Raw genomic sequence first — 10205 nt, 5'->3', positions numbered from 1 at the left:
TTATATCTTCTGAGATCCTTTTGCTCATACGGACGAACGGACGGACGGACAGGGCAATATCGACTCAACTCGTCGTCCTGATCAAGAATATATATACTTTGTGGAGTCTGCCACGCCTCCTTTTGCCCGTTACATACTTTTTCACAAAACCATTATACCCTGATTTCCCATTTTCAATGGGTTCAGGGTATAAAAAGCATTTAATTTTCCATATATTGCATGTTTGAAATACCTATTAAATGCACATATATGTTGCCTTGATTCTGTAAACTGTTGTGGAACCAATTGCTAAGCACACCTGCATCAAATATCCTGATTCGAATCTTAAAGATTTTGGCTGATTACATTTTCCCTATTCACACTTTTCAAAAATAGTCGAATTCAATTGTGAAACGAAAAAACATCGATCGAAGAGGACTGATAGTACATAAAATTTGAGAAGTCATCTTCTCTATATTCATAGCAGCTTGTATGTTTGTGTGTGTTCGCGTTTGTATGCTTTAGCCTACAATTGAAACGATTGAGCATAGCAATCAATGACCCACAATCAAAACCGCTCGCAACACCTTTGTAATGATCATCCCCTACCCGACATTTCGCTCTCATCGGCAAAGTTGTTCTTGTCTGTACTTTTATGTCAGTATGTGTACGAGTCTACTTTTGCATGTGCGAGTCTGAGTGCGTTTTTATACCCTGAATCCATTTGAACTGGCATCAGTTTGTAAATGGCATGGTTTTGTAAAAATGTTTGTAGCAGGCAGAAGGAAGTGTGGCAAACCCCATTGAGCATATATTCTTGATCAGGGTGCTGGGCTGGGCTCTGTCCGTTTGTCTGTTAGTCTTAAATGTGCTAAAGTATAACTACTAGAGACTTGAAATTTGAAATAAATACTCATTTATACTTATGGGTACCATCTGGGCCGGATGCCATTTCGGGACGGTCAACGACGAATAATATAAATTTCACATTTACTTCACATTCTTCATTTTTAGCATCTTTAACTTACATTGGGACTTATTTCACTAGAAGTACATGAATACATTCTTATATTTCATTATTATTACATTCATGATTGGCTTCCTAATAATTCTCCACACTGCCTATTTTTCCCGACACACTAACATTGTGTCCATCAATTCTTTATGAAACTTTACAACTCATTTCAACAAAATTAAATAGAACAAATAAGAAGGCTCTAGCCGAGACTGCTCGACTAGGAGATGCCCTGAACCCTTCGAGCAATAGCTATTTCAATCATTTTTCGCGTCTTTCTGCTTACACAAGGCATACACACACGCACACACACATCATACACACACACAGATACACACACACAGAAATACGCACGCACGCATAAGCACGCATTGGCTGCAGTGTGCGCTTACGTTGAGAACTTAATTGATAATAACTTTTTTTGTGGACATACGATCTTCATGAAATTTCAGATTAAAGTCATAACGTGGATATACATGTATTTGCCAAAGCACAAGAGTCTAGTATTTGAAATACGCTTTTTACAAACATGTGGGTGAGGGGGTGGATATAGGGGGTAAATTTCAACAATAACCAAAATTGACGGGGCCTTGCCTCTTCTCCTTCGCGCAATTCTATGAAGCTCTGCCATGCCTGTAGCCGCAAAGGAGCTTATTAACGTCCAAACTGCATTCGACACCAGCTAGAAATAATGAAGTAATCCCGCCTGATGGAGCCAACTACTTCTATGAAACAGCTCTACTCTCTTCGTATGGCTCCGGAAACATACACATTCAGAAAGAATATGCGAAAGGTAAAAATTAATGTCGACATGCATACGATTAATCCATATTTCAAGTCCTATCGCCCTTTCCACCTGTTCCATCTTCATTGCCTTCGCACAATGCTGTTCGGCCTGATGGAATTGGGTAGTACGGACTTATTTATAATCCGCTGCGCTGGCTCGGCGTACAGTGGAATCATATCTAGTTGGTCGAGCGTCGCGTCAAACCACAACTGCCTCGTATTGCACTCAATATGTAGATGACCCAAATTAACACTCATCAGGAGCAGGCGTCATTCTTGTTTTAGTTCCTGAATGCTCATCAAAATCTTGTCAGCCGTTTTTGGCTCGCGGAAAGTCAATTTTGTGGCGATTGTTGGTGACGCTCCAAATCTTTATATGGGCCGATTCTACTCTCTTGCGACTGCGGGCTGGCGCGAATTGTGAAAATACATATATATGTATACTCAATAGTGTCTGTCTTATCAAAGAGAGGAGGAGAAAGAAAGTCAGAGAGACAGAGAGAATACATTAGTAAGCGAGACAGAAAGAGTTAGAAAGAGTGACAAAAAGAGAGAGGAATGTAACACAAAGCAGTGAACTAAAACTTTGAATGGGGGTCTTTATTAATGTCTAGCTTAACAGGCTTCTGCGGCTTCAATTCCCAATGGTCTTTGTTATTTTTGATAAACGGATTACGTTCTGCCAGTTGCCAGTCAACCTAAATACATCAGACCATCATATTAGGTGCATCAAAAATATGAATAATATATGTACGTACATATATATATATACAAAATCGACCATTTTCATTCAACTAATATCGAGTACGCAGATAGAGGGCTTTTTTGCTTGCAACAATAACCTCATATTTGTCGATTAATTTTTATTCTCTCCTTTCTTTCGATTCTCTACCCACTCTTCCCCGCTTCCGAGTCACACAGCTCGTGTTCTATTTATTTAATTACAGTTCCCATTCTTAATGTCGCGTTGATCCGCCTTATTGTTGGGGTTATCCTTACATGGCTGCTGTTGCTCTTGAAATAACAAATTTTTGTGGTTGCTTCCTGTTGTGTGCGTGCGCCCTGGGATTAGCTGTCCTACTCCCACTCCCAGTCTCACTCCGAGTATCACTCCCAGTCCCAGTCCCACTCCTCGTCTTGCTTGTTATGTTTAAATACCGTTTAACAATTTCCCGTCGGCAAGTTTTGTGCATTTTTTCCTGATGTTGGGTCAAAGAAAATGAACAAGAAAACTTAGAGCCAACAACTACCCTTGTTCGCAGAGCTGTTTTCTACGTATACATTTTTTGTTCTTCTATATTTATATGTACACACTGACGTATATGTATATGTTTGTGTTTAGCTTAAGCTCGTTATGAAAGGCAATTCCCTAGAGTTGATGATTTTCAAACAATTTGCGCGCATTACGGCTACTTAGTACATGAGCATCAGTATATGTACATAGAGATACATACATATGTATCTGCCCATATATACGTATTTATGCCTTATATTTTTATAAATATGGACAAATCTGAATTACACAAGTGCATAATTAAGATGTCGGAAAAAACTTTGAGCTACAGTTTTACGAAAATCACTTTGGAACAAGTATGATGACCATACATAGAGAGTTGAGATTTTCTGATTTACTGATTTTGGATACCACGCCCCCCTCACCGCCAATTTGTAAAAAACGTATTTCAAGTAGTAGAAACTAGCGCTTTGGCAAATATTCACATTTAAATGTTATTATCACTTTCTGAAAGTTTGATGAAGGTAATCACACTACACTGTAGCCCAAGCGCAGTCCGGAGGGTGAGTTTAGGGAATGAATTATATTCAATCTTAAGCACGTTCTATTTCAAATCGTTGGGCAAAACTAATTATCCTTTATGAAATGCTATAACCTTTTCAAATGAACAAGAATATGAAGACAAGAAGTCGAAAGGTCACATATAAGTTTACTATGCAAGAACGCAGAATAAGATATGATAAGTTACCTAATCTCTGGTTTCAGATTTTATTGTCAACAAATCTCAGAATCTTGAAGCTCATAAGGAAAATCTTCGAGTGATACGAAATGCCATAAATCTGGATAGTATGGGCCGAGTCTGGTGGCGGCTCCTTGGCTGACAATATTTTCCAAGCCTCATGCTATAAATTTATACAGTGACGAACAAAATTATTGGCACAGCAATTTTTTTAACGTTTTTTTAGTGAAACAAAAAATTTATTAACTAGAATTGAGTATTTATTAAATTATACAGTAAAAATATTGCGAAAAATATCAACGTACTGTTTTTTTTTTAATTCAATAACCAAAAATAAATCTCGATTTTGCTGAACAAAATTATTGGCACACCAAAAAAAAAAAACAAGTAAGAAAGCTCTAGTCGAGACTGCTCGACTACGAGATCATCTGAACCCTTCGAGCACACACACACATACAAGGCTCAGTGCTGGGGCCTCTCCTATGGAATATCATGTACGACGGCATACTGCGCTTGGAAGTACCAGCAGGTTCGCATATCATTGGCTTTGCTGATGATGTGGCTGTCGTCGTCATAGGCAAGGAGCTTAAAGATACAGAGGATATGTGCAGCGAAAGTATCAATCGCTTACGAAGCTGGTTGACAGGAGCTTGGCTTGAGCTAGCGGCGCACAAGACGGAAGCTGTCCTAGTAAGCAGTCGCAAAAAAGTGGAGACTGCCAATATAAGGATAGGCAGCGTCACCATCGCGATTAAGTTTCTTGGCGTCATGTTAAACACAAGATAACCGCAAGCACTTAGAATATGTGCATAAAAAGGCAGCTGATTCCTGTAGAGCTCTCTCAAGAATTATGCTTAACACGCGGGGACCTAAACAGCAACGACGTCTTCTTCTAATGAGCGTCATTAGGTCTGTCATCCTCGAGGCGAGGGCATGTGGAAGACGGCAACCACATTCTTTTCGCATGTGGACGGTTCGTGGAGGAGAGGCGTCGTCTAGAAGACAACATAGTCAACGCCATGCTGGAATCGGAGGAAGCTTGGGAACTAACAAGCACCTTCGCGGCCACAGTGATGATGGAGCTCCGCAGAGTCGAGCGAATAAGAAGACGAGCTGTCCCAGGCTAAGGTAGCGCATAGAGCTTGCGAAGCAATGCTTTACGGCCGTCCCGCAAGCATCGCGCGCTATCCGAGCCACCACTCAACTTGCAACTTGTAATAATAAGATTGTCAATAAACGAATATAAAAAAAAAAAATAAATAAAAACACAAACGTATACACACACACACACACATACACAAACATATACACACACAAGAACCCACGCATAAACACGCATGGGCTGCAGTGTGCGCTTACTATGAGAACTTAATTGTTTAATAACTTTTTTGTGGATGTACGATCCACAAAATCCACACGTACGTATAAGCACGCGACTGCGCTTGGGCTGCGCTGCAGTGTGGGCAATATTATGAGAATTTATTTGTTGAATAATTTCTCTTGTAGACAAATTTTAACAATATATAAATCGGAGATATACCCGAGAATGTGTTCCAAAATTCAAGTCTCTAGCTTCGATAGCGCCGAAATAAACTGCGTTCATATGGACAGACGCACGGACGGACAGCATGGCGGACATTGCACAAAACCTATATACTCATTTCACTTTCGTTAATGAGTATAAAAATAAAAATAACACTGAATTAAGAAACATTCTTGTCAATTTTTTTGCTCTCTTTATCTGCTATCCAAAAGGAAAATATTAAAGAACATGCAACTGTGTGAAAATAAAACCATTGATTGAATCCGAGTGTTATTTAAGGGCGAACGAAACAATAAAGCAGAAAAAGCCAAGTGTTGCGTTTGCCTTAGAGCTCGACAAATTACTCACAAATCAAAAAATGAGACAAATGACGGACGGTCTGCAGTACTGGTAACTACCACCAGTTACCCGTGCAGACTGCTTGGGCGAGAATAACCAGCTCAATCAGATAATTTGCAGGTATCTGGTTACATGGGCTGTAGCTTGGAGGGCTGCACCAACATCTGTCGATTCGAAGTACATCTAACTCAATTATATAATTTAATAATAATAAAATCATTTTCGTTGTGACAACGATACGGAGTATATCCTATCTACAAAGGGCACTAAAACTAAATATATAATAGTATATGTTTTTAACACTTTACAGGTGTCGCATAGCCTCAATGTATATTCATCAATATAAATATGTACACTAGCCAGAAAAACTATGCGTACAGGCCTAATATGCAACTTTGATAGAGAATAAATATGATAAATAGTAGTATTATTATCAATATTATATTTTTTAGTGAAAAACTATTTAATAACACACATTTATCAACAATTTTTTTTAAATAATATTAAAAAGTTTTTATACCCTGAACCCATTTTCAATGGGAAATCAGGGTATAATGGTTTTGTGAAAAAGTATGTAACGGGCAGAAGGAGTCATCGCAGACCCCATAAAGTATATATATTCTTGATCAGGATGACGAGCTGAGTCGATATAGCCCTGTCCGTCTGTCCGTCCGTCCGTATGAGTGCGTCGATCTCAGAACTTATAAGAGCTAGAAAGCTGAAATTTGGCATGCATACTCGTGTATACCATACGCAGTACGAGTTTGCTTTATTTTTTCATAGTTCATCGAGAATAATCGAAAAATTTATTTTGTTATTTCAGCCTAATTTGAACACTTTTAGACCTGGAGTCTTCAAATTTGCGTTGTATATAAAGTTAATAGATACAAAGATTTTGTAATTTACAGATTTTGGATACCACGCCCCCTTTGCGCCCAATTTACAAAAAACGCATTTCAAGTACTAGAGACTTGTGCTCTAGAATGTGCACTCATTTTGACCATATGATTTAGCTCTAAAAGTTTCATTAAGATTGTATATCTACAAAAGAAATTATTCAACAAATAAATTCTTATAATGTTGCCCAGCCCAAGCGCAGTCGCTGCCTACTGCGCAGTTAGCAGAGCGCATTGTTCGAGCAGTCTCGACTGGAGCCTTCTTACTTCATTATAGTCATTAACATCAGAGGAGAGAGAGCCTTCGCTATTTAAAAAACACGACGATACAAATACATATATACAGCGGTATAGTACAATTTTAAAGCCGTAAGAGCTAGAGACTTGATTTCTTAAATGCCTGTATATACAGCGTGAATATCGAGTTTTTCTTCATAAAACGATAAGTACTCCCGTTATTTTTTTATCGATTAAAAATTAAAAATCAGTTATATAATTATATCTCCTACATCTTTAAAGCCAGAGTCTCCCAATTTTATACTATGTAGATTCAATGTGTATTTTATAGAATTTCGATTTTGTATAGTTATAAGATATAGTTAGTTATAATTTAGCCACGCCTCCTTCTGCCTGTTACATACATTTCAAAAAAAAAACTATTATACCCTGAATTCACATTTTAAATGGGTTCAGGGTATAACAAGTAAGAGGGCTCTAGCCGAGACTGCTCGACTAGGGGCTACCCTGAGCCCTCCAAGATGATATTCTAATCATTCTGCACTTCTTTTATACATACACATGCATCCACACGTACGTATAAGTACGCTGCTAATTGCGCAGTATGCAGCGACTGCGTTTGGCGCTGCCCTGCAGTTTGGGCAATATTATGAGAATTTATTTGTTGAATAATTTCTCTTGTAGGACTTTCTTAATGAATCTTTCAGAATCATAATGTTTAAATGTGTGAACATGCCAAAGCACAAGTCTGTAATAAATGAAATACGTTTTTTACAAATTAATAGGGGCATGGTATCCAAATTCTGTAAATTGCTAAATCTGTATATTTATTTATATTACATATTCTTAAAAAACGAAAATAATTGATTGATTATTCCCGATACAAAAATAACAATGAGGTTTCAAAAAATATGATAAGCTTGTTCTGCGTATGGGTATGGAATGTTTGACGTTTGAACACGTCCCGCCTAGAAACTATAAGAACTAGGAACTTGATATTTTTCTCATTCTTTTTACGTACCCATATGGCACAAGCGAATGATATTTCTTTTTGTTATTGATAATTACATATTTGCGATTAAAACTCTATAAAAATCAGCTCTTAAATGATATTTTGCTTATATTTGGAGCTAGAGCCTCAAAATTGGATAAAAATCAATGAGTAATTAAAGGAATTTGAATTTCCGTTCTATTGAAATCCAACCCAAAAAAATATATTTCAAATATTAACAAGTAATAAGACTCTAGTCGAGACTGCTCGACTAGGAGATACCCTGAACCCTCCAATCTGATATTCTAAACACTCTGCACTTCTTTTCGGCACACATACGTACACACGAAAGTATTAAAACGCGATCTGCTAACTGCGCATTAAGCAGCGACTGCGCTGCAGTGTGGGCAACATTATAAGAATTTATTTGTTGAATAATTTAATTTCAAGACGCACAATCTTAATAAAACTTTCAGAATATAATCATAATGTTTAAATGTATGTACATACCAAAGCACAAGTCTCTAGTACTTGAAATACGCCTTTTACAATGGTATGGCTGAGGGGGTGGATATAGGGGTGGAGGGTAAACTACAACAAAAATCGAAATTATATACAATGCATATAAGTATACATTTAAAATTTGGAAGCTCTAGCTCTAAAGGTGTAGAAGATATAATTAAATAACTAGCTTTCGATAAGGTTATTAATCGATAATAAAATATCGGGAGTAGTTATCGATATATAGAGAAAAACTTGATATACGCGTAATATACACGGATCTATGAAAAAATATTTCAAATTTCTCTAGCTCTTATATCTTCTGAGATCGACGCGTTCATACATACGGACAGACGGACGGACAGACAGACGGACAGGGCTAAATCGACTTTGCTCGTCGCCCTGATCAAGAATATATATACTTTGTGGGGTCTGTCACGCCTCCTTCTGCATGTTACATACTTTTAACAAAACCATTATACCCTGATTTCCCATTTTCAATCGGTTCAGGGTATAAAAATTTGTAGCTTCACAAATATACACAAATAATGCCATTCTCACATTCTGATAATTAGGGTACGAAAACGAAGTAAAATTATCGATTATTCTAGATAATAAGTAAATGGGCTTGAAAGATCTCCGCGTGTATACGGACGGACGGACGAACATGTCTAGAACAATTGAGCTCGTCATTCTGATATACATAAGTGTCTTTCCTGTTATTTTCCATTGGTTCATGGTTAATAAGCTGTAACCTGATAAATTCATTTAATTGTTTTTAAACTATGAATTAGTATTATCTACTGCAAAAAGTTTATTACATTAAATAATGTAATGATAATATTAAAGAGTATACTGTCTTCGGACATGTCCCCGTGCTGTGTCTCAATTTAAAGTTAATGCTGTGTTATATTATGTGACACTCGAGTGGAAAAGAACAAAAGTTGTTAATTTGTTTATTGGATAGCACAATGTATACAGTTTGGGTTTACAAATGCACTCGAGAAAGACCAAATAATAACAGTAGCAACAAAGGCGCGAACATGTCACAAGCCAACAGGACAAAACGACAATCCATTGTTCATTTTTAACTTCCCATCTCCCTACTACATCCCCTCTTCCTTCTTCTCATTCGCACACGCAGCGTTTATTGCCGAAGGACGGGTCTATGCGTTACCCACCCCATGTAAGTCCCGCAATCATTCGGCTGGAAAGTTGCGACTCGCTTTTCAATTCGCCAATGTTATTGCTTACAAAGACGCATAAATACAGTGACTCTTTCTCTTTCTCTCCCTCTCTCTCTCTCTCTCTCTCTCCATCTACAGATATATACATATCGAAAATCCTATATGCACATATATACTATATGTGTCTGATATGAATAAGCCTTGTACTTGAATCATCTATTAACTAAAATTTAATTTAATCGTTAAATTAGCAGCTTTTCTACTTCATCTTAGTATCGCTTGCTCAAACCAAATACGTATGTATACAAGTTCGGTATATAAGTATATGTGTACACAGAACTATGTTACTTCTACTATACATACATACATTTAGGCGCAGACCGCAGCAAACGTATCTTGAATGAAGTTCCGACGCAAAGCATGGCCCGACGGACTTTAAGACTTTACAAGAGTAGTACGGCTACGTAAAACGTTCAACATTAAACAAGTAAGAAAGCTCTAGTCGAGACTGCTCAACTACGAGATCCCCTGAACCCTTCAAGCAATAGCTGTTTCAATCATTTTTCGCGTCTTTCTGCTTACACAAGACACACACACACGCATGCATACACACACACGCATACACACACATATATACACAGTGGTGCTTACTAGCACCACCTGATCAAGAATATATATACTTTGTGGGATCTGCCACGTCTCCTTCTGTCTGTTACATACATGGATCTGTCGATAAATATATAAAATACATACATATA

At 37.6% G+C, this 10205-nt stretch overlaps 1 long non-coding RNA gene across 1 annotated transcript; it reads right to left on the bottom strand.

The window, feature by feature from the left end:
* Positions 1-2359: 2359 nt before the first annotated feature.
* Positions 2360-3162, bottom strand: LOC116804622. The gene is made up of 2 exons (XR_004364627.2): positions 2539-3162; positions 2360-2478 (listed from the first exon to the last, which is right to left on the bottom strand). It is a non-coding gene; the product is annotated as an uncharacterized LOC116804622 (long non-coding RNA).
* Between the last annotated feature and the right edge of the window lie 7043 nt (positions 3163-10205).

The sequence above is a fragment of the Drosophila mojavensis genome, unplaced genomic scaffold (assembly GCF_018153725.1).
Source record: "Drosophila mojavensis isolate 15081-1352.22 unplaced genomic scaffold, ASM1815372v1 contig_151, whole genome shotgun sequence".
Taxonomy (NCBI): Eukaryota; Metazoa; Arthropoda; class Insecta; order Diptera; family Drosophilidae; genus Drosophila; species Drosophila mojavensis.
Note: the sequence above shows the minus strand (reverse complement) of the source record. Positions and strands in the feature narration are given on the sequence as shown.